Source organism: Copadichromis virginalis, linkage group LG7 (assembly GCF_057382275.1).
Source record: "Copadichromis virginalis isolate Kocher_CV1m ecotype Utaka linkage group LG7, C_Virginalis_male_GT1.1, whole genome shotgun sequence".
In the NCBI taxonomy this organism is placed as follows: domain Eukaryota; kingdom Metazoa; phylum Chordata; class Actinopteri; order Cichliformes; family Cichlidae; genus Copadichromis; species Copadichromis virginalis.
The window spans coordinates 42,747,391-42,768,778 of record NC_140624.1 but is presented as its reverse complement, the minus strand read 5'-3'; the positions used below and the strand labels follow the sequence as shown (position 1 = coordinate 42,768,778).

Here is a 21,388-nt window from a genome sequence, read left to right as displayed (position 1 = left end):
GCAAAAATTGAGATGTGCACCCCCTTCGTGTTCCATGTTAGTTGCTACCCAACTCCGTTTGAATTTGGAGTCACAGGAATCTTCTGCACCTGAGCATTGAAAGAAAAACTGTAAGAGAAAACTTCGTCAAGAAAGAGAGGTAAGCAATTTTAATTTTTCGAATGTAAGTAGTGTGTAGTCTAATCACTGTTTTAAAGTCAAGCAGACAGAATAATAAATTTAATTTGAGCGCGGGAAGGAGTAATGTAGCATGCTAACGTATGCTAGCGTTAGCTTAGCAGCCCTCGCATGTGGTTCAGAGAACATTATTTAGTGAAGTATCTACTGTAATGTGTGAGAATTCCTAGCTATGCTATTTATAAGGGGCAGTATTAGCCGTTTGTATTAACTTAAGTTAATAGGCACACTGAGAATTTCTTTCAATTAGCAAGAGAGCTAATTAACCACATTCAGGGTTTTCCAATTATCTTTGACTGATTTACTAGCTGCTTGAATTCCCTCACAAGGTGTGGGTTTAAATTAATATTTTGATATTAATTGGATTTATTAAAGTGGGCTCAAAACAGTGTTATTCAGGAATCAGGCTGGTTGGTAAAACAAGTAGCGCTGTGTATCGATTCAAAATTGAAACAGAAGATGGCAGCACTGTATGTACAAGGATGCCAGCTGCCGTTAAACCCCGAAGAAGAAGCTGTATCCCAGAATTCATAGGCGGCCTAGCTCAGTTTCCAAAAATGGCGGAAGCTAGTTAGTTTTAAAATTTCTCTTATTACTCTTTCTAGGTCACAAAATAAACGTTTAACATATTTTCAGGCGAGAATGTAGCCGTGTAAACTTCAAATATCTGGACAGTTTATCAAGACACCACATATTTTCAAAAGCGCTCCGACGTTTTCGCAGACGTCTGTTACCCACTAGCTCGATAGCTAGCCGGGGTTTAACGCTCACTAGAGCCGTGAGAACACCGGACTCCGGGCGAACCATTTTCAAAACCACCGCCGTCTTTCACTACTCAGGTGAAACATGATATATAAGTCACTTAAATAACTTAAAAATGTTATTGTTTGGCTTTTTTCAGTATTTTATTTGTTCCTGAGTAAATCGGTTTGGCTGAGATTAAAGTTATAGTTTTTACACAGCTGAATAAACCTCAAGCAGACAGCTGATTATCAGAAGTGTGAGATGCTGGAGAATATACTCCGGTGTCCTTTTATATTTTAGATAGCAATGAGCAATCTGCAAATTTCTTTAAAATGTAATAAACTATCATCTTGCCTTTATTTTTAGTTAGCACATACCTTAAACATTTAAAGCTATAAGCTAATGATCGTTATGTAAGAGCAGATACTGCTGGTGCAATAAGCTGTACATTTTACGTCCAATGGATGCATGATCTGGCAGCCCTAGTCAGCATAATTTTATTGATGAAATTCAATGACACAAATCTGGGTGAGTAAAAGTTCACCGGGCAATATTGTATAACCCTTTCAGACCTCAGCCGGGCTGTCTGGACATTTCTTTTCTATAATAGCTTTAAAAAGGGTAAAAATGTTGAACAATCAAAACGATTCTTTGACGTGAATCAATTTGATTCTCATGGGACTCAATTAAGATTCAACTTTTCAAATGTTTTTAACATAACACTAATTGTAAACATTTGTCTTGCAGGTGACTGAGCAATGGAGAAGCTGGATGATGTTACAGTATCTGTCCTTAAAGGTTATATTTGATAATATATTTGTGTGTGTGTGTGTGTGTGTGTGTATGTATATGTATATATATATATATATATATATATATATATATATATATATATATATATATTAAAAAAACAGTTATGTTTGTGCAGTTATGTGCTTGCACAGTTTAACTGGTGTTTGTCTTTTTGTTAGCTGCAAGCATTGACGAGCGCTTGCTTTTAACATTGACCCGTGATGATCTGAGGGACCTTTTTTCTGGGCCTGAGCACTTTCTCAGAAGAAAACATGTGTGGTCAATAATTCATCCTGAGGTATTATGTAAAAAAATATTTAGTTCAACTAATCTCCAGAAAGTATGCTTTTATTTTAGCAGTACTTGACATTTTTATTTTCTCACCCTAAGCCAGGAAGACCATCCGCTACCACAGAAACCTGAAACAACTTCTTCACCCAGGGTAGTTGCAACAGGCCCTCCAACTGCTGATGCTAATGTAAGCCAGCTGAAAACCTTGCAGCTCCCCAGTCCTCCGGAATATGTTCTGTACACCGACAGTGAGTTGGAGCAATGCCGAAAGAGTTACCTGGAGTTGGCCTGTTCCGGCAGGGAACAGGCATGCGTCATGTCAAAAGAACTGAGATGCAGATTGGTGAGAAATACAATCACAAGTATGGTGTCCCTTTTGAGAGCAAGCCAAGGCCAAATGGAGCAATACCCCTCTAAGACCGAAATCACTGCAATGGCTAAAAAAGTTGTGGAATATTATCCTATGCTGCAGGATAATGATGCAAGCGTAAAACACGTAAGTTCTTGTATTTGTGTCTCATATATAAATCATTTTGTTTTGTTCAGGGGGCATGATATATATGTATTTTCACCAGGAGAAAAGGCTGCAAAATATGAAAACACCAGTAAAAAGGCAAGGACCAACACCGGAGAGGGGACGGCCCAAGAGAAGGCTCACTGACCTCTACCCAAGGGATGAAGAAGCTGATGATGAAGATGCTGATCGCAGTTCTTCCAGTGGTGCATCTACTCTGTTATCACCTGTCAGAAATTCTGACAATGCCTCCACTTCATGTGAGTACATACTAGTAATTTTGTAAAATGGTTATCAACACACAGCCAGTAGTAGCTAATGTTTTGTGGAAGTCTACTTCAGTAACAATGAAAAACCAAAATGCTCTTGTACTTCTCTCTATCTTAGCTGACAAGGATAGTCGGCAAATACAAGCAAGACATTACAAAACATTACAAGAAATGTGTAAGAAGGCAAAACCAAACCAAGAAGATGTGTCCCAGCTATTAGACCTCGAGTTTGAAGCCAGAAGATCCTTCATTGACTCAGACACCATGAAAGAGGAGAACAGAGCTTGCCTCATCTTGGATGCATATCCATGCTTTAAAGAATTGCATCATGTAAGTTTTTGGAAGAGTTAATAAATAATCACTTTAATTTCAAATATATTTGGTGTGGTAGTAAAGTTATTTTGATTTTATTTGTCTACTTATTTTTTTAAACCTATTGTAGGCATTGGGTGAGCTTCGCAGAATTTTGGATCCCCACAACAACAAGTTCATCAGTCAAGTAAAACTGAGATGGGAAGAATTCTGCTCCAGGGTAGAGTTCTACGGTGTGTCAAAGAAGGCAATGAATCCACCAATGACCATGGACAAAAGTAAGTTTTACCATTTGAATACAAAGTTCTCATCCTTTAAAATTTATGTTTATGAAGGTTTGTTTCTGCTTTGTCCAGCTGAAGCCCACCTTGCACTGATGAAGGCTCTTCCTCTTTCCCACACCTGCCCATCCACCAAAAAAGATGGGGAATGCTTCTGAAGCATTTCTACATGTCCTGAAGGTAAGTTTTATAAAATTTGCTTATAAAGATCTACAGAAAATTTGGCAAACAAAATATTTCGGTCAAACATGACTCAAAAATGCTTTTTCAGTTTCAGCCGAAAGACTTAAATCTATAATTTATTGTTTTCATTAATTTATAACGTATTTAATGTACACGAGTGTGGTCACATAAGGAGTCGCTTGATAAACCATAAGTCAAAACTACTATAAAATGTGTGTAACCAACAAAGAACAGGATAATGACATCTCCAACGTTATGACCAAATCCCAGCAAAAAAACATACAATTAACATAAGATGTTGACTGTCATGTCTTTTGTGTCTTGCAGCCTACAGAAGATCCAGATGCTGTCCTCCAGAAACGAAGCTAGTCATGTCCAGTAGTGATGTTCGATGGCTGCAAGTGTGTCATTGCTGTTGGTAATTTACCAGTTACAACATTTGACAAAGAAAAAATTGGTGAGGCTATGATATATGTGATGGCATACTTTTATGCACTCCATCTGACTTACCCCAAATGCGTGGCAACCCTGCTGTCTGTCATTCAGACAGAAGTTCTCCAGGATGCCATTCATGAGCATGACACTACATCATCTTACAGAAAAGCCCTGGCAGAATGGCATGCATTTATTGGAAAGTAGTGTGTAAATTTCAGATAAGATTAGGAGAGGGCACTTCTGTTTTGTTTTTGTTTGTTTTTTTTTTCAATCTGGGTCTTATTTCTAAAATGGAAAATGTTCATTTACTCACCCAGACAAGTTTTGTGGTATTTGGTGTCATTCGGAAGAAATTAGAATCTTTGTGGTCTTCCTATGTCACTCGTCAATTTTAATGGGGCAATGGCGAAACCTCTAAGGCTGTTGAAATGTTGAAACCACTTAAACTCATAATGTTGGACCTGTACTGTTCAATTGTATCTTTATTATCTGCAGGTTATTGTTAAAATGGACAAATAAAGATGGACACTTTTACTCTGTTTCAGTTTTGTTTTGTCCTTAATCAGCAATATAATCTTAAAGTAGTGTTTAGCTAAATTTAAAAAGAAGAAATATCTTTAAAATGATTTAATGTACTAGTTTTTAGATTATTTGCCTTGATTTGTTTGTTAGAATAAGTGTTTTATGCCTATTTTCAGATTTAATTTCTTCAACATTTTACTTAGAACAAGTGGTTAAAGCTTATTTTAGGTTTCAAGCCATGATTGGTTGCCTGGAATAAGTGTAAAAGACTTATTTTTAGCTTTATTATCTTTATTTGTGGCCTACAATCAGTGGTTAAAGCTTATTTTAAGTTTCAATTGTTCTAATTTGTTGCCTGTAATAAGTGTAAAAGACTTATTTTTAGCTTTATTATCTTATTTGTGGCCTACAATAAGTGGTTAAAGCTTATTTTAAGTTTCAATGTTCTGATTTGTTCCCTGGAATGAGTGTAAAATACTTATTTTTAGCTTTATTTAAATCTAGATATTGTTCTTATTTCAAGAAATCTTATTAAGAAAAAAACACTTACCCCATGGGCAGATAATTTCACTTGTTTTAAGCAAATCTTCACCAAAAATAAGTGTATTTTTCTAGTATTAAGGAGGTGGGTTTTTGCAGTGTATATAAGTGTAGTCATTATAGCCCTTGCCTAATCACAGGCCATTATGGCTGTGTGCCCATCTTCTTAATGCACCATTTTTTATCAGTATCAACAAAAGTGTCCAGTCAATTATCCCTTATGATAAACAGATTAATGTTAACATTAAGAAGTAAAGAGAGGGCAGGTTTTGACCTAGATGGCATTTGGATGATAAAAAGTATGAGAGCGATTCTGAGTGATTTCCAAGGACACCAATCAGTGTGGAAGTGCTAGGCTGTGGCATAAATGTCAGTGCGGCTGCATGTTACTGTATATGTCAGGACATGCGTGTAGTTGAGAAGGCTATGGAAAGAATGATGATGTAAGAAGAAAGATGAAGTGAACGTATGACAGCAAAGCTAAAAATAGATCTGTGGTAGATGTACACATTTGCACACATAAATTATAGCTTTCTGCTATAATGGTTGTGCTGACCTTTACTGGGTCTTTTTACCATACAGTACAATATATATACTTTACTGTATATAATGTAACTTTGTGTTACTGCATTAAGCTTTAAATCTTTTTCCTACTTTGTCACAGAAGAAAGACACTTACTTTATAATCTCAGACCAGTGTTTTATTGTGTTTTGTTTCTCACCCCATATAGCAAAAAGGTCAGTTTTATTACAAGTGACACAAACATATAACCACTTTAAGATTCAAATATTGTCTATAAAACAATATCACCTCATCAACTCACCAGTCAATACTTGTAAATGCTCAACTGGTGTCACAGAAAGAAAGAAAAACACAACGAAGTGCCCTATAAAACCCAACATCATTGTAATGATGAGGGGAGAAATGAGGACCCAAATGCAGAACATGCGTAGCAGTTAGCCAGGATGGAATGCAACTAAATAAATAGAGAAAGGAAAGAAGTTTAACGTAATGCAATTTGTAGAATGTGATAACAAACACTGAGAAAAGTAAACCAAAACAAAAACTATATTGAAAGCTCACACAGTCCAAACAAAGTCCAAAGAGTAATGGAGTAAAGAGTTGCTGCATAACACAAGTGGGCGTTCTACCTCTAACCTTAACCAACCATGTATGTCTAGCTGTTGAGGAACACCCACTCCTGCTCAACAGTGGAGCGAATTTTTATAAGGTTGGTCAAGCTGAGACAATCGGGGTGCCACAGAAACTGATATCTTGTTATATATATACATCCATCTTCCTCCATTTATCCAATTCAGGGCTGCAGGAGCCTATCCTAGCTGTCATGGGGCAAGAGGCTGGACAGATCACCAGTCTGTTGCAGGGCTAATACAGAGAGAAAACATAGGACAATTCACACTCTCATTAACACCTGCGGCCAATTTAGAATCAGCTATTACCACTAACGTCATATCTTTGGACTGTGCTAGCCACTGCGGCACTATACTGCCCTAGAAAGAAAAAATATATATCATAATAAACTTTTGTAATGTAGCCCTCAACTGATCAAAAAATAGTACAGTATAAGTCCTTGTTGAAAAGTATACCACAAGAATGCAATACACAAATAAATAAATTGTTTAAAAATGCAAAAATGAAAGCAAAATTTATGGCTAAATTCTTTGAAGAAACACTTTGTGTGTAGTCTCTCTGTCCTTGGGACAGACATAATGCTCATGCAAACAGTAAGGCTGTCAGAGGTTACTTTGATCCTTTTTCTGAATTGAAGCTTCATATTTTTAAGCTTGTAATGAGACATTTTAGATGCATGTGTTGTGAGCAAGCTGGGATAGGCTCTAGCCACCCTGCGTCCATTAATTGGATAGGCAGAAAAGAATGGGTGGACGGATGCGAATGGATGGATGAATGGATAATGTGAGCATAAGATGAGCACAAGACCCTCATTCATTCATGCACATGCTCTTTATCCTCAGCAGGGGGATAGATTTAATTGAAAGTGCAGCATGATAAGTTATAGTTGTCCTCTCTATACCATAAGACTTTTCAACTTTTTCAAAACAAATTCAAGTCAAGAGTGTTTCACTTTTTCTAACTGAAAATTCTCTCGCCACATATGCCTCCTGTAGTTTCCCACAACCTGTTATTATGGAGGACCCACAGAGTTCCCCTTTTCGTGCGTGTGAAATGACTGCAGGGGGCAAATAAAATATAACTTTCTCATAGTTTTGCCATCTGGAAGAAGATGAAATAACAGATTTTCAATCACTTACTTTTGATTTATTTTACATTTATTCTGTGTGCCCATAGAGCGGGTGACCTTGGGCCTCTGTATTTCATCCATGAGTGCTACCAAAGAGGGACAGCTTTTTTTAAAGAGAACCATAGTGATGTAAAGACATTTTATGATGCGCAGATTTTTAGTTTACGACTGGCTATAAAAAAATGAAGAAACTTTCTAAAAAGCTTTTTCTCAGCAAAAACCTAAGGCGGTTGTGAGGTAATTATCTGACTAAACCTTTCACAGCTTCTGTTAGTCACAAAATCTGGCAAGAGAAGGATGGAGCTGACAAATAAAACTAGGTCTGAGCATTGAGTGAAAATGATAGACAGCCTTTCTCTTGGCATCTTTATTTCCATTTTCTGCTTATTCCCTTAACCACTAAGCTCACTCAAAGACTCAAAATTCTCCGTGGCACTTTGGGGGAGGATATGGATAAAGAAATGCATGCCGTGAGCATTTCTTGCTGCAGGGAGAGACCTCTGAGTTCATCTCATTTCAGAATTTCTGAGCAGCCGCGAAATGACTGTCTGTTCTCTCCCTCGGCTCCTGCTGGAGCGTGCAGTGGACTTCCTCGGGGCCATGGGCTACCAGGCTCCTCTGTTCCACGCTGTTTACCACCTCACTGCTGTCAGAGGCACACAACTCTCATCCAGTGCCACTGATCAACACAGTCCACTGTATCTCTGCCAGAGGCACCGCACTACACACATTCCTTAACTCTCAAAAAAATACATCTGGGCTAGACAGATATTATAGTTAGGCCTTTAGAGGCTTACCTTCTGATCATCTGGAGTTTGACCAGTGGGGTACATACTGGCTCTAATTCCAAGTATCTGTTGACACTGCTTGCCTGAGGCTATATGACAGTAAGGCAGGGGTCGGCAACCCTGGGCACGCGTGCCACAGCTGGCACGTGAAGGGTTAACTGATGGCACGACCAAAAGCTGGACTGGCCATCGGGCATCTGCCCGGTGGGCCAATGGTGATTTTTCGTTTTTATGGGCCGATGATTTTTTATTTTTTTTTGTAACGGTATAAACAACGAAAGGTGGTGGATTGACCAGATGATTGCTGATGTGTAAAAATAACTCAGTTGTTTGGTGGTGGCTATGGCGGAGCTGCCACAGAGGCCAGCAGGTGGATTAGGGAAAGGGAAGGCAGGGGGAGGAGAGACCCGAGACGGCCGCCGGTCCGAGTGTCAGGTGAACTGAACTTCAGGTAAGAAGTTATGACCTGCAGTTTGTCTGGCTCAGATATAAACCAAGTTTAGGTGGAGTTTATTTTCGTTGTGCTGACTTTTTACAGTCAGTTAGAATAACTCGTACTGCGTACTAGCTAGCATGACGGAGTTTCTATACAGCTGGGTGGGTGCTATGATGTTACTAGTGAATAGTGAACTTTATTTTATTCATAAGGTTTGTTAGCAGAGTTGCCAACCGTCCCGTAAAAAAACGGAATCGTCTCGTATCCAGAGAAAATATTATGCTTTTCGTATTGAGCTGAAAAGGAACAGTTTGTCCTGTACTTCAGCTAGGATGAAAAAAGACACAAAGCTGGAGTTATTCTGCACAGCTGCCTCTTCTTCTCTCATTCGCTCCCCTCCCTCTCCTGTTGCTACTTCAATCATGAAACTGATCAATGATCAGCTGATCGGCTTTTCTCTCTTGTTTGTTTATCGCCCACTTTGCGCCAGAAAGAGGAAACCAGCAGATGTCGCGCTAAACAACAGCAGCACGTTTAAGCTTGATCAGCTGTTGTTAGAATTTATTTAATATTAATTTCTAGTATCAGCTGATGTTTGCTGGAGCCACAGCTGTAAAGCTGCTGGTCATGATATCGTGATGTCTCTGCAATGTCTTCAGAACATTGCAGAGGCCTAATTGACAGTATTTGGCTCTACATGTCTGTGTGAGCAGATTTTCTCTCACATGAAGAGTGTCCTCAGGTAGCCGCCTGAATGCTGGACACTCGGAGACCTGTGTCTCTGAGTGGGAGACCAGAGATCACATTAACTTGTGTATCCCTGTATTAACAAACATGCCATATTGGCCCAGTTTATTTTTCTTATCATTGTTGTGAGGAGACTATAAATAGCATTTGCATTTTCCGTTGTACAGTTCATTTGCTGTTCTTCTTATGGATAAAAAGTGTCTTTTTTTGTTTCAAAATAGCTGATAACTATTCGCTGATAGTTGCCAACATCTACGAACAAATATAATTCTATAAAGTTGTTCTATATAGTGTGTAACTGTTAATATAGAGCGTTATTAAATTTATTGCTATGCGGTCATATGGCACATTGAATTCTGAGGAAATTTTAGATGGCACTCATCATCAGAAACGTAGCCGACCCCTGCAGTAAGGTAATCCAAGTGCGTTCATGGTCAGACAGTCGCACTCACTCACCCACTGGCGCACATAAACAGGGATATAAACATGAACTCTGACACACAAAAACAGCAAAAAGCAGCACATGCATGCTGCCACACACACAAATACACACAGGCATTATAACCATGGACGATCTGATTTCCTCGTGTCAGCATTGTTCCCACATCATCATAATTAATGTTGTTCCAGGTTCAACATTGCAAGTGACCAATCACCTTCTTGTGACGTCATTCCTTTGCGACTGGGAACAATGCTGACACGAGGAAATCAGATCGTCCTTATAACCATATCTGTCTTATCTCTCTTCACCCCAACCGATTGAGAAAGTCATCAGACTCCCTGAACCCTGAATAGATCTTTCTATACTATTGTTTAAAATATCACAGTGTATTTGCATTATGTATATCTTTATTATTGCTACATAAATGCAATGAAATAGAATTGAATATAACTGAACTTTGTACATCTTTGTACACAGTCTAATTGTAGGATATTCCACTTTGAGCTACACAAATCTTCACACCAACTGTTACACAAAGAGCACATCTGATATTGTTGCAAACACCTCCTAATAACTGTCCAAGTCATGTTTAAATCCCCCCTACAAAAGGAAAGATCCTTGAGCTGTAAAATTGCTTCTGCAGTAGTTATATTACGAAATATGTTGCTTTTTTTTCTATTGTTGTTTTTATCTTTGCCTGAAATTCAGTTTTTTAGAGTCACTTGACGGCCCACATTTCTTATACTTAATCACAAACACTCAAGCAGAACAGTTGTATATCTCAGCTCTTTTCACCTGAATTTCTGTAACCCGGTATCATGGAAGGCCAAGTGCAGTTGTCTTTCTGCTTGAGCGAGAACATGAAAACAGTGACACTTGTATTGAAGAAGACAAAATAACAGACTGCCATCCTCCACTATTCTACCTTTCTAAAGTATAAATAAAACTTGTCAGAGTATTTCTTGGAACAGACAGCTGTTCCGTGTTCAGGAGACATCTTTGTTTTCTTCAATTTAAGCACCAATGCTTTATCTTTACTCTCAGAATAGCACTCTTCAGTGAAAAAAGTGCTTTCTGGACATTGATCTTGCAAAGTTTTCTCACGTCATTCGCTCATCAAACCAAGGGACCAATGACCTTATGCAGTGTTGAGATTAGTGAGATTAATGAAACGGATGAACCAGAACTGGTTTGTAAAAATGCTGCAACTTCAGTGGTGTGGAACTGGTTTAGCTTTCGTCCATCAGATACACAACAAAGCACTATTTTTGGTAGAGCATGCTAGCGAGCTGTCGTTATTACCGTGTTTTTTGGAAAATGCGGCACACATCAATCCTTTGATTTTTCTGAAAATCGACAGTGCCCCTCATAAACCTGTGTGCCTTATGTATGAATTCTGGTTGTGTTTACTGACCTCGAAGTGATTTTATGTGGTACACGGCGCTCGAAAATCTGTCAAATGTTTTAGTGCGACTTTTCTAAGCTACGAAGCCACACCGCTTGATGGATTGTCGGAGCAATACGGCTACCGTAGGCAGGAGCCTCATGGAGTGATACGTACTGTGCTTCAACATAATATTACTGTACTGTGTGTCTGTATAACCTCTTTTTAAGTTTTTGGATATTATACATGGTTGTGCTGAGGACATTTCCACTGGAAATGCCTCTTGGTTAAACTGTCAGCAAGGAATTTGCATTTGCACTGTAAAATTTTTATATAACGTTAATGCACATAAAAAACAGCTGCTTGTTTAAGTGAAAATACATTGATGTTTGTTTTTTTGCACTAATAAAGTCGGGGAGTTGTAAAGTATTTTGTCTAGCATCAATTATATCGTCAGTTATATCGTTATCGCAAATTTTCAAATGTATAATATTTTTGGTCATATCACCCGTGCTCTATTCTGTACTATGACTGACCGATGACAAAGTATAACTTTATTTCTGTACTTAAGACATTACAATAAGAGTTGCAGTGATTTTATCTTTTTCTATTGCCTAATAATAGTTTCACAGTACAAAAGACTACTGAAGCTGTGGTTTGACTTTAATTGCTGACATCAATAAACACCTATCCCATCCCAGTCTTTAGTTCATAATAGTCACCTGGATGTTCTTATGATAATCTCTGCCCCAGTTATTCCTTTAAATGTATCATAAGTCATAGCACATGAAGCATATTTAACAATGTATTGCAACTGATCTTCATTTAACTGATATGTAAATGAAGTTTGTTTATTAAGCGCTTTTCATAGACAGCCAGTCACAAAGTGCTGTACACAAAAGGCTAAAATAAACAGAATGTTAGGTACCAATATAGACACTACCAAAGGTTAAATAAAACACAGTAAGATTTTTTTTTCGGTTTATTCTGTAATGTAAAGCTGTTAAAATTGTGTATATATATATATATATATATATATATACATACACCTCCTAGTGTAAGTAAAGTAAGTAAATGTTGAACTTGTGCCCATCCCCTGACCTAACCATAATTAATATTGTGGTTTACATTATTTGAGATCAGGGAGCCGCTGCAGTGCCTGATGTCCAAGGCCCATTGACTTTCTTACAGTATAACCCTGCTGGAAATGCCAGAACATTACTCACCCTGCTCGTTTTTGCCAACTCAATGCATTATTCTTACCCACTTAACTGCATCTGATTGTATATATTTGCAAAAAAGCACCCCGGTGTATAATATGCAGTATACCTCAAATGGATTCACTTGAATATGAATACCTGAGTACTGAGATTCGTTGTTATTTATGACATGGGACCCCCTCCATCCAGGCACAATGCCGCATCATCTGTCACTGTCACTGCTTTTATTTGACTCACTTTCAAAGTGTGGTTACTTCAGATAGGGAGAGAGCTGGTCACATTCATAAGTGCACCGAGGCAATCTGTGAGCCTAAATGACAACAGCAGAGCACACATAGTTAGAGTTTAAGCCTTCGATTACCCCTGTGGGTGCCCTCGTAAGAAGGCTAACTGCTGCTCTGCTCTGCTCAGCACATTTCCCGTTCCTTCAAGAGCTCTCGTCTCTCGCTCATCTCATCTAAACAACCGGCGGCTCCTCTGTGACTCCCAGTGCCGCCATTCTCCTCCTCTCTTTCTGACACTGTACAATGCACAACACTTGGCCAAAAAGAAAATGGACAGAATTGAAGTGTCATAAAAAGCCCATTTATGTCCCAAATGTGTCTTCAAGGCAGAGAGCTTTGAGGTTTTTCTTTTTTTTTTATTTCGGCACAACTGGCAAAGGGATGTTGATTGCTGTTTCTCAGTGCTTCCACCAGGGAGATGTGATGCCTTGCAAAATGACTGAAAAAAAAAGTTTTTTAAGCAGACAGAGAGATGTTTGGAAGCTAGTGACATTTCTCCCCAGTCAGGCATAACTAATGCTCAAACAGGAACTTTAGCTTTTTTGTTTCCATTTTGTTAGGATTCCTGTGATGCTCAAATACATTATTCTCACGCAAGCAGAGAAGGAGGATGGGTTTTAAATGCCATTCTCTGTAGCAGTCACCTTTAGGATCTAATTGAGGCAGGTTGTGTTGCAACACATTCGTGGTTGAAGATATGGCAGCCTCATTTCCACGACTGCTTTGAGCATGTTATATGGAATTACATTTTTGTATTTGGGCAACCAGTGAGCAACCTCCAGTTGCTATGGAAGAATGTATTGTAACGGCTCAAGGGGAGGGGTCACTAACCCAAAGACTCATGGGACTGTTCATGCTGGTGTTCATGTGTCATAACAGCTATTCCAGTCATTTTGTGTTGCTTTCTCATTGTTATTGCTGTGAATCGCAGCTGTAATTGTGCCCTAATAGGCTGGCCAGTGCTAGATCCTAGGAGAACTGGTCACAGAAACCTCCTTGTGATTACTTTGGTTGTTAGCGTGTTGTCAGAGTTGCCTGTAGATTGCATGGATGACAGTGACTTGTCTGCAAAGTTGCTTGATAACTTACCACAGAGTGACAGGGAAACTTTACAAAAATGCAAATCAAAGTAGAAACGAAGACCACAAAGTCTGAAACCAACAAGTATCAAATGGCGCAAACTTTAGTTTGAAGGTTAATTATTTTCATTTACAGTTTGTATCGCTCTCCAAACAGTTTCACAACTTCTCAGTGAGTAGTTGATGAGTGTTTGAGGACAAGTTAGTGTCTTCCATGCAAACTACAGAAGGCTACAACCAAAGCAATCGCAAGGACGATTCTGGGCCAGGACCGCATAGCTCTTTGTGACCATATACAATTTTTGCCTAACAACCGTTGGTTATCATGAGGTTACTCATCAGTTTTGGGAATGGGTCTTAGCAAATGATTTCACAGAAGCTGCCAGCAACCTCCAGCAACCATTCTCAGCCAGTTGGGTAATACTCATATTCTCTAGTTGCGAGGTGGTTGCTAACTGGCCTCTAGTCTGTGCGAATATGCCTTGAGAGAAAATCTAAATATGTATTTTTAATATTTGAAAGAATATTTATTCCTTTATGATGGAGACTTGTTTAGAATTGCTGTTAGTTTACCTGTCTGTCTTTCTAAAAGTAAATATCTTTAAATCTGTTGACGTTCGATCTCATGTGTATGTTGTGTGTTTGAAAGGTGAGTTGAGAAAGACAGTTTTTTTCAGACTCAGATTTTATCGACATAAATAACCAAAGGCCATTTTGGAACTAAAAAGTCTATATGATTTGTCAGAAGCAAAAACAACTCAAGTCGCGAACAAACACAGGGCACAGACTTATCGCTGCTATCTGTAGGGTATGAAGCCATGCCCTATCCATCTCAGTCGGGTCACAATACTTCATTTTCCCTCATTTTTCTGAAAGGGGAAAATATGATTCCACCTATCGATTGCTGCGTAAATGTGTTGCCTAGTGATGAAAGATGAGGTGTGCTTTGCTTTTATGTGATCCAATTAACCTCCAGCTAGGAGAGGGCTTTCTGCTGTGCCCTGCTTCTCCTGCAGTGTCGGAGTGCATGTGATGGGCACTTGGAGTGATTAGTGTTCCTGTGTGTTTGGATTTTGTTGACATATCATCCATGTCATTTCTCTAACCAGGGGATTATATTGCTATGGAGCTTAGCTTTATATCTAGTAGCCAGCAGTGAATGGAAGATGGCAAACTTTTTTTCTTTGTGGCTGTAAAAAAATAGGCATTTGTAAATTAGGTGATTGTTTTGAGGAATAAACAAATAAATTATGGGGTGATGATGCATTTATGTAGCTTTTTGAGCGGTTGGGTGTTGTAATAGCATAACACTCGTTTATAACAACTGAAATACCTTTCTCCAGTAACTTAGTGTTACTTAAGTGGTGTGCTGCTTAGTGGTTTTGGACACATTCAGCCTATTTCTCCCCTTTATGTGTTCATAAGGCTTTATCAGAAGCTGTCTTTGATAAGGTTTAAACTTCTTGACTTTGCCAGTGGCATTTTCTCTATCTGAGGAGCAGCTGACATTTATATCCAGCCCTCCATGAGCTCGAAAATACCTTTTTTTTAAGATTTCATTGTTCTGTGGCTGAGAATATGAAAGTTACTTCTCATGCTGACCGACAGTAGGTCCATTGATAGTGACTTCGAGGTCCCTTAAGCAGTTTCTCTACAGTGCACATAGAGCAAATGTTTAACCAAAGGAAATGCCATGTAAAGATCACGTCCTAATGTTTTACCTTGTGGACTTATGAAAATTTGGGATTTCAAAAGCTTTTTAAATGTCAGTATTAGAAGAGGAAAAACAAGATGTGCCATCTTCTTCAAAACACCATAATCAGTAAAGTAAAAATGTGGGCACCACCTGATGCAAAAGTGAGCAACACCATTAGCAACCATCAAAATAACATATTGTTGGTTTTTTATTTGTTTTTGGGTTGTTTTTTTTAAAGACTGTTTTTTGTTTCTCAGAAATTTTGAATAGGTGCTCAGATTTTCTTTTTGCATTTCTTGTAGAGTTCTCTGAAAAGCTCGACTGTGGTTTGTTTGACAGATTTGTTTAAAAGTGGACTTTGAAGATATATTTTTAACACTAAACATAATTACACCTAAATCATTTATTTATACATTTTTGTATAATTATTTTGATAGTCGACTAGTCAGATCATGCATCAATTCGACGTAAAACGTACAGTTTATTGCACCAGCATGCATCTGCTCTTATATAACTATCATTAGCTTACAGCTTTAAGTGTTTCAGGTATGTGCTAACTAAAAATAAAAACAAGATGATAGTTTATTGAATTTAAATTAAATTTGCAAATTGTTTCGGTGGAGTTTAATAAACTCAGCCGTCTGCTCCTTGCTATCTAAAATATAACAGGACACCGGAGTATATTCTCGAGTGTCTCACACTTCTGATAATCAATTGTCTACTTGATGTTTATTCAGTCGTGTAAAGACTATAACTTTAATCTCAGCCAAACCAATTTACTGAGGAACAAATAAAATACTGAAAAAAGCCAAACAATATAATTTTTAAGTTATCTAAGTGACTTATATATATTTAACCTGAGTAGCGAAAGACGGCGGTGGGTTTGAAAACGATTTGCCGGGAGTCCGGTGTTCTCACCGGCTCTAGTGAGCCTTGAACCCCGGCTAGCTATCGAGCTAGTGGGTAACAGACGTCTCCAAAAACTTCGGAGCGCTTTTGAAAATATGTGGTGTCTTGATAAACTGAGCAGATATTTGAGGTTTACACAGCTACATTCTCACCTGAAAATATGTTAAACGTTTATTTTGTGACCCAGAAAGAATAATAAGAGTACTATTAAAACTAACTAGCTACCGCCATTGTTGACAACTGAGCAGGGCCGCGCTACGAATTCTGGGACACGGTTTCTTCTTCTTCGGGGTTTAACGGCAGCTGGCATCCTTGTACATGCAGTGCTGCCATCTTCTGTTTCAGTCCGTTATTGCACTCTTAAATCCTACTACTTATTCCTGCGTCTTTTGGGATCTTACAAAGCTTCAAACGATGCGTCGACTATTAAATTAGTCGTCGACGATTTTGATAGTCGACGTAACCGTGACTAGTCGACTAATCGTGGCAGCCCTATTTGCAACAATGCTCAGTGAGTAGTTGAAATGCAGTTATTTCCAATACAAATCTATACAGTGAAGACCGACATTAAAGGCGTAGCCCAATTGTCTAAATGCATCATCTGTTTTTCTTAGACTATTCATTGAAAAAATAAGAATGGAAAAACAAATGAGCATTTTTGCATTGTTAGTCCTTACCTTTCCTTTCACTATATTAAAATAATACAATAAGGTTGGATTTGGTCTGAAAGCTTGAAAGTCAAGGCTGGGGTGACTCATATCTCCGCCATTAATATAAAAGGAAAAGATATTATGGCATTATAGGCATTTGGATTGATATTTTCTGTTGAAGTCTTTTCCAAGTAAGAAGACAGCTGACGAGCTTTGCATGGTCTAGTTTCTTGGCAAATGTTTGCAAAATATCCTGTGAAATCAGTCTAACCTTAAAACAGTTTGGTTTGAATTGTCTCTCCTGGGCTTTCCTATTTGTCATCCTCAGAACTGAAAGTTAATGTGTGGAACCCATGGTAACGGCTGAAAATCGCCTCTTACATCTGGTAGATTTTGGAAGTGCGTCTTAATGGCAATCACAAGTCTCTTCAGAGTCTCAGGAGAGGCTCCTGTGTCTCCTATAGTTTACACCCTCTGAAATCTTCAGTCACTTTTCTGGTCAGGTTGCCAAGGAGGTCATCTTGTGCACCCCAGACTCATCAGACAAGACAAGCTCTTCACGCTTTTATAGGCAACTAGACCTCTTAAGGTGCCTCAGTAATTGAACAAGGTTGTCAGTGAAAAATTGAAGCTATTTATTTTCCCTGCTCTCTTAACAATAATGCTTACACCTTAAAACAAGCTGGCTAAAATATACCGTTGAGCCTTTGGGGTTGACTTGCAGCTTTGCATTTATATAATACAGTCAGAATTTTCTATTGTCTATTGTTTATGGCAATAAATGAACACGTGTTGTTTTAGTGTCTTTTTGTAACTACTGCCACTACTCCATTGATCTGTTATTTAGAAAAATGCATTGCCGGTGCTTTGTCACACAGTGACAACACAAAGTCTATGCAGCTCAGCAGGAACTTTATTCCATTTTACAATCCTTTATATACAGTCACAGGTCAGTGCCTTTCCAGCTATGGTGTTGCTTGTCCAGCGATCATCACTTTCATCAAAGTGATGGCAGATTTCCAGCGTCTTTGGCCCTCATGATTATTTGCTAACCCACAAGGTTAAGAAAATAATGCTATAATGCTGTCTTTACAGGCAGCAGCGAAAACATCATTAAAAGCTTTACAATATTACAAGACAGTATCAGTAGGGGTACATGGGCAAGTAGTAGTAATATTTTTTCTGTATTTTTGGTATGATGACATGCAACCTTAAATACCGTCTTTTTAAATCACTCATTACCTGCCTCATTCTGACCTCATTCTGACCTCCTGTTTACTGGCTATCATCTTGACCTCCCTCTCCTTCTTCAGGACAACATCACATAATTATAAATCTCGGCATCACCTATACCGTCCTGATTAATATTAAACCTGCCCCACAGCTGCAGAAAATGCAGGCAGCATTATTACTTGTAAATAGTTCAATGAAGTATTCATACATTTGAAGTAATACAATTACTGAGACGCAAGGATTTTAATACACTTCAATTATCCTCAGGCAAGGCCTAATTTTAGCCAGTGTAAACAATAGCTTTTGTCTCTTAATAAAATGTTATTCAGGAACTCTGAATGTACAATAGTGTAGAGTACTAACTAGTTAATTACCACCAGTAGTTAATTTAAATGCTTCACTTTAAGAGTGGCTGAAATCACATTACAAGAGTCTCCCAGGCTTAAGCACCTCTGAGCCCCCGAGTTGAATAATGCTGGGCAGACACTGTGCGATTTTTTCAGTCGCGCGATTCAGCTCCTGCTCAAACTGTACGATTGACTCGCAGGGGTTAGAAGTTCATAGGACACGATGCAGGGTCTCACACTATACGGCCCGATGCTCTGATGGGACCTGAGTGCTCACACTGTGCGTCCATAAAATGAAGGTTATAACAGAAATTCTGTCGCTCGCTCTCCCTCTCTGTCTTTCACTCACACAGACACACCACCACCATCAACTTTGCTAAATTGCTAATGAAAAACATTGATCAGGCAGCTGTGATTGAGCAGCATTGTAAATCCAACTATTTTCACAGTTGTTGTGGTCGCGATAATTTTGTGAGGCCACATGGAAAAGGCTCGGATGAGCTTTCCAAAGTTCTACAAGTTGTGCCTCCATCGCTTGTGTCCAGATCACACGCTGCACTGCCGTGCTGCGCCGTCTTTTTCACTGACATTTGTGTTTGCGCGTGCGCAGTGTGAGAAACTGCGGTGACACCCTCACGACCAAGCAATTGATGATCGGGAGCTGGTCGTGAGGTGTTAATCGCTTCTCGTTACCCCACGTATACTACACGATGCACGACGCACGATGAAGGCCAAAATCGGGCCGATCGCCAAAACGGTCGCATGACTCAAAAATCGGCTCAAAATGGGTCAAAAATTGCACAGTGTAAGCCCAGCATAAGCAGTTTAAAAAAGGAAATATTTGTTCATCAAGTGGAAGAGAAGACATTCTTGACTTAAGGATTGCACTTGAGATAAAAATTAATTGATCATCATTCAGCTGAATACAGTTCATCCCAAGACATGTGGTGGGGTGTAGTTTTAGCCAGCTGGAGAGGGAAAGGTGGGGCACAGTGATTCAGGGACTAGTGCCAGGTGGAGCAATTTGCACGCCTGCTGTGAACGTTCTAATCCACTTCCCTTCTTATTCGGTAGTGCACTCGGACCTGAGAGACACACACACATGCTGAAAAGCCACAGCTCCGGTTGCCTGCCACTTACAAGAAAGCAGAGGTTGGAGTTGTAGAGAGTGCACCCACGGTAACTCATAATTTTGAGTTATTCTGTGTGTACCTTGAAAAATAAACATGTGTGTCTTAAAAAAATACTTTAAAAGTCTGTCTGTAGACGTTGACATAGTGGTGTGACAACACAAATGTCTGAATGACACTTAATGAAAGTGTTTGCTGAGACATTTCAGGTATAGTGGCTAAACTGTTAGTGAGCTTCCTAAAGATTTAATGCAGTTGTTATACAAACATCCCACATAGCAAGCAGGTCTGGCCCGGATCTGGCATCAACCTGGCACTTCTGACTGACTGGTGTCATGGCAGGGTGTATGTCAACCAGATGTGGGCCAGGTCTGGCAATGATGGCACTGTTTATGTTCCTATTTTCCTATTTTAGTTAGAAGACCCAAATAGTTGGATAGAGCACTTTCAGTAATCCCAGACAGTAGAGGAGCGGTATAAAAGAATCAGTCCATTCACTGTCTGAATAGAGTTTTGTCATGTTACTTTTGCACTATTATCTTCCGGCACATGTTGTTATTACATGGCTTGATTAAGGTACACATTAGGCTGACATCTGGGGCCAGAGCTGAAACTGTTCTGGGCCAGCACAGGACCACATAGTGTGTCTGCAACTGGCCTTGTGCTGGCCCATGTGTGGGCCTCATCTGGCAAACCAGATCTGGGCCACCAAAGGGCCATCATTCTTTGCGGTATGTGGGCCATGTGTGGGCCATTGTGTGGGCCATACCAATTTTGCTTTGTGGGATAGGGTTTTTATTTGGGTTTACATTCACCTGTGTATTAATCTAATGTTGATAGCTGCTACATGGGTGAGACACACACCTTGGTAATTTTTAAGTGTTGTTTAAACAGGACTTGAGCTTGATGCCATTAATAAACATGCTGAAAAAAAGACTGGCTCTTGTGGTCTTTTGATGATAACATTGTCTTAGGACATTTTAGAACCCATCATGTACTAAAGCAGAACCGTTTGAGCTAAACAGGGAATTAGATCAGATTTAGGACTGGATTTACTAACCGTTCGTGCCATCGTGAAATCCTCTTTTGGCATTAAAAAGCTTCTGTAGGTATTTACTAAAGCAGGGGCAGTTTTCCAACTGATAGACGTGGATGCAGGTAATCTTACTTACTATAAGTTTCCTTTTCAGAGTGCAAAATTCTGGGAGGAGAGTATGTAAATGAATCACACAAATATGATTTACAAAGGTTGCACCACTGTTTACTCCAAGTTGTCCTGAATGTAATGCCTGGAAAAAAATCATGTATTATGTGCCCAGTGTAGCTGAGATATCTGCCAATAGGAAAATTCATTTATTTAGAATGAGAAGGGTAGAGTTTATCAGAAAGAGCATATAATTGGTGCGAGTTGATGGCTCAGAGCTGTCCGTGCACTGTGAAAGCTTTGGCCATGTCCTGTAACTCTTCACTGACTCCTCCACCCTGCATGTTTAAAGATGAATCCTACATGCTTCTTGTCTTCAGTAAAACTAGCATTTTGATAAAACAGAGCCTAACTTAACTGGACTGAGCCGAGCGTCAGAGAGAAGAGGAGAATCCCATTACGAAATGCATAGAAGGTTGCTTCTTTTTTTATAGGCAGCCGGGTTTCTTTACAGAGATGAGGTTTGCAGTGTGCCAGGAATTTAGTCACATTTATAC

At 39.1% G+C, this 21,388-nt stretch overlaps 1 protein-coding gene and 1 pseudogene across 2 annotated transcripts in view; both read left to right on the top strand.

Annotated features, from left to right (window-relative positions):
* The window catches only part of LOC146705698 (transmembrane protein 132C-like), a 196,710-nt gene that overhangs the window by 39,697 nt on the left and 135,625 nt on the right, over positions 1-21,388 (top strand). The gene's annotated exons all lie outside the window — the stretch shown is intronic.
* Positions 77-4,537, top strand: LOC146705699 (uncharacterized; annotated as a pseudogene). The gene is made up of 9 exons (XR_014921398.1): positions 77-139; positions 1,669-1,719; positions 1,893-2,011; positions 2,108-2,500; positions 2,580-2,778; positions 2,906-3,117; positions 3,230-3,377; positions 3,456-3,560; positions 3,891-4,537. The product of XR_014921398.1 is annotated as an uncharacterized LOC146705699 (transcript).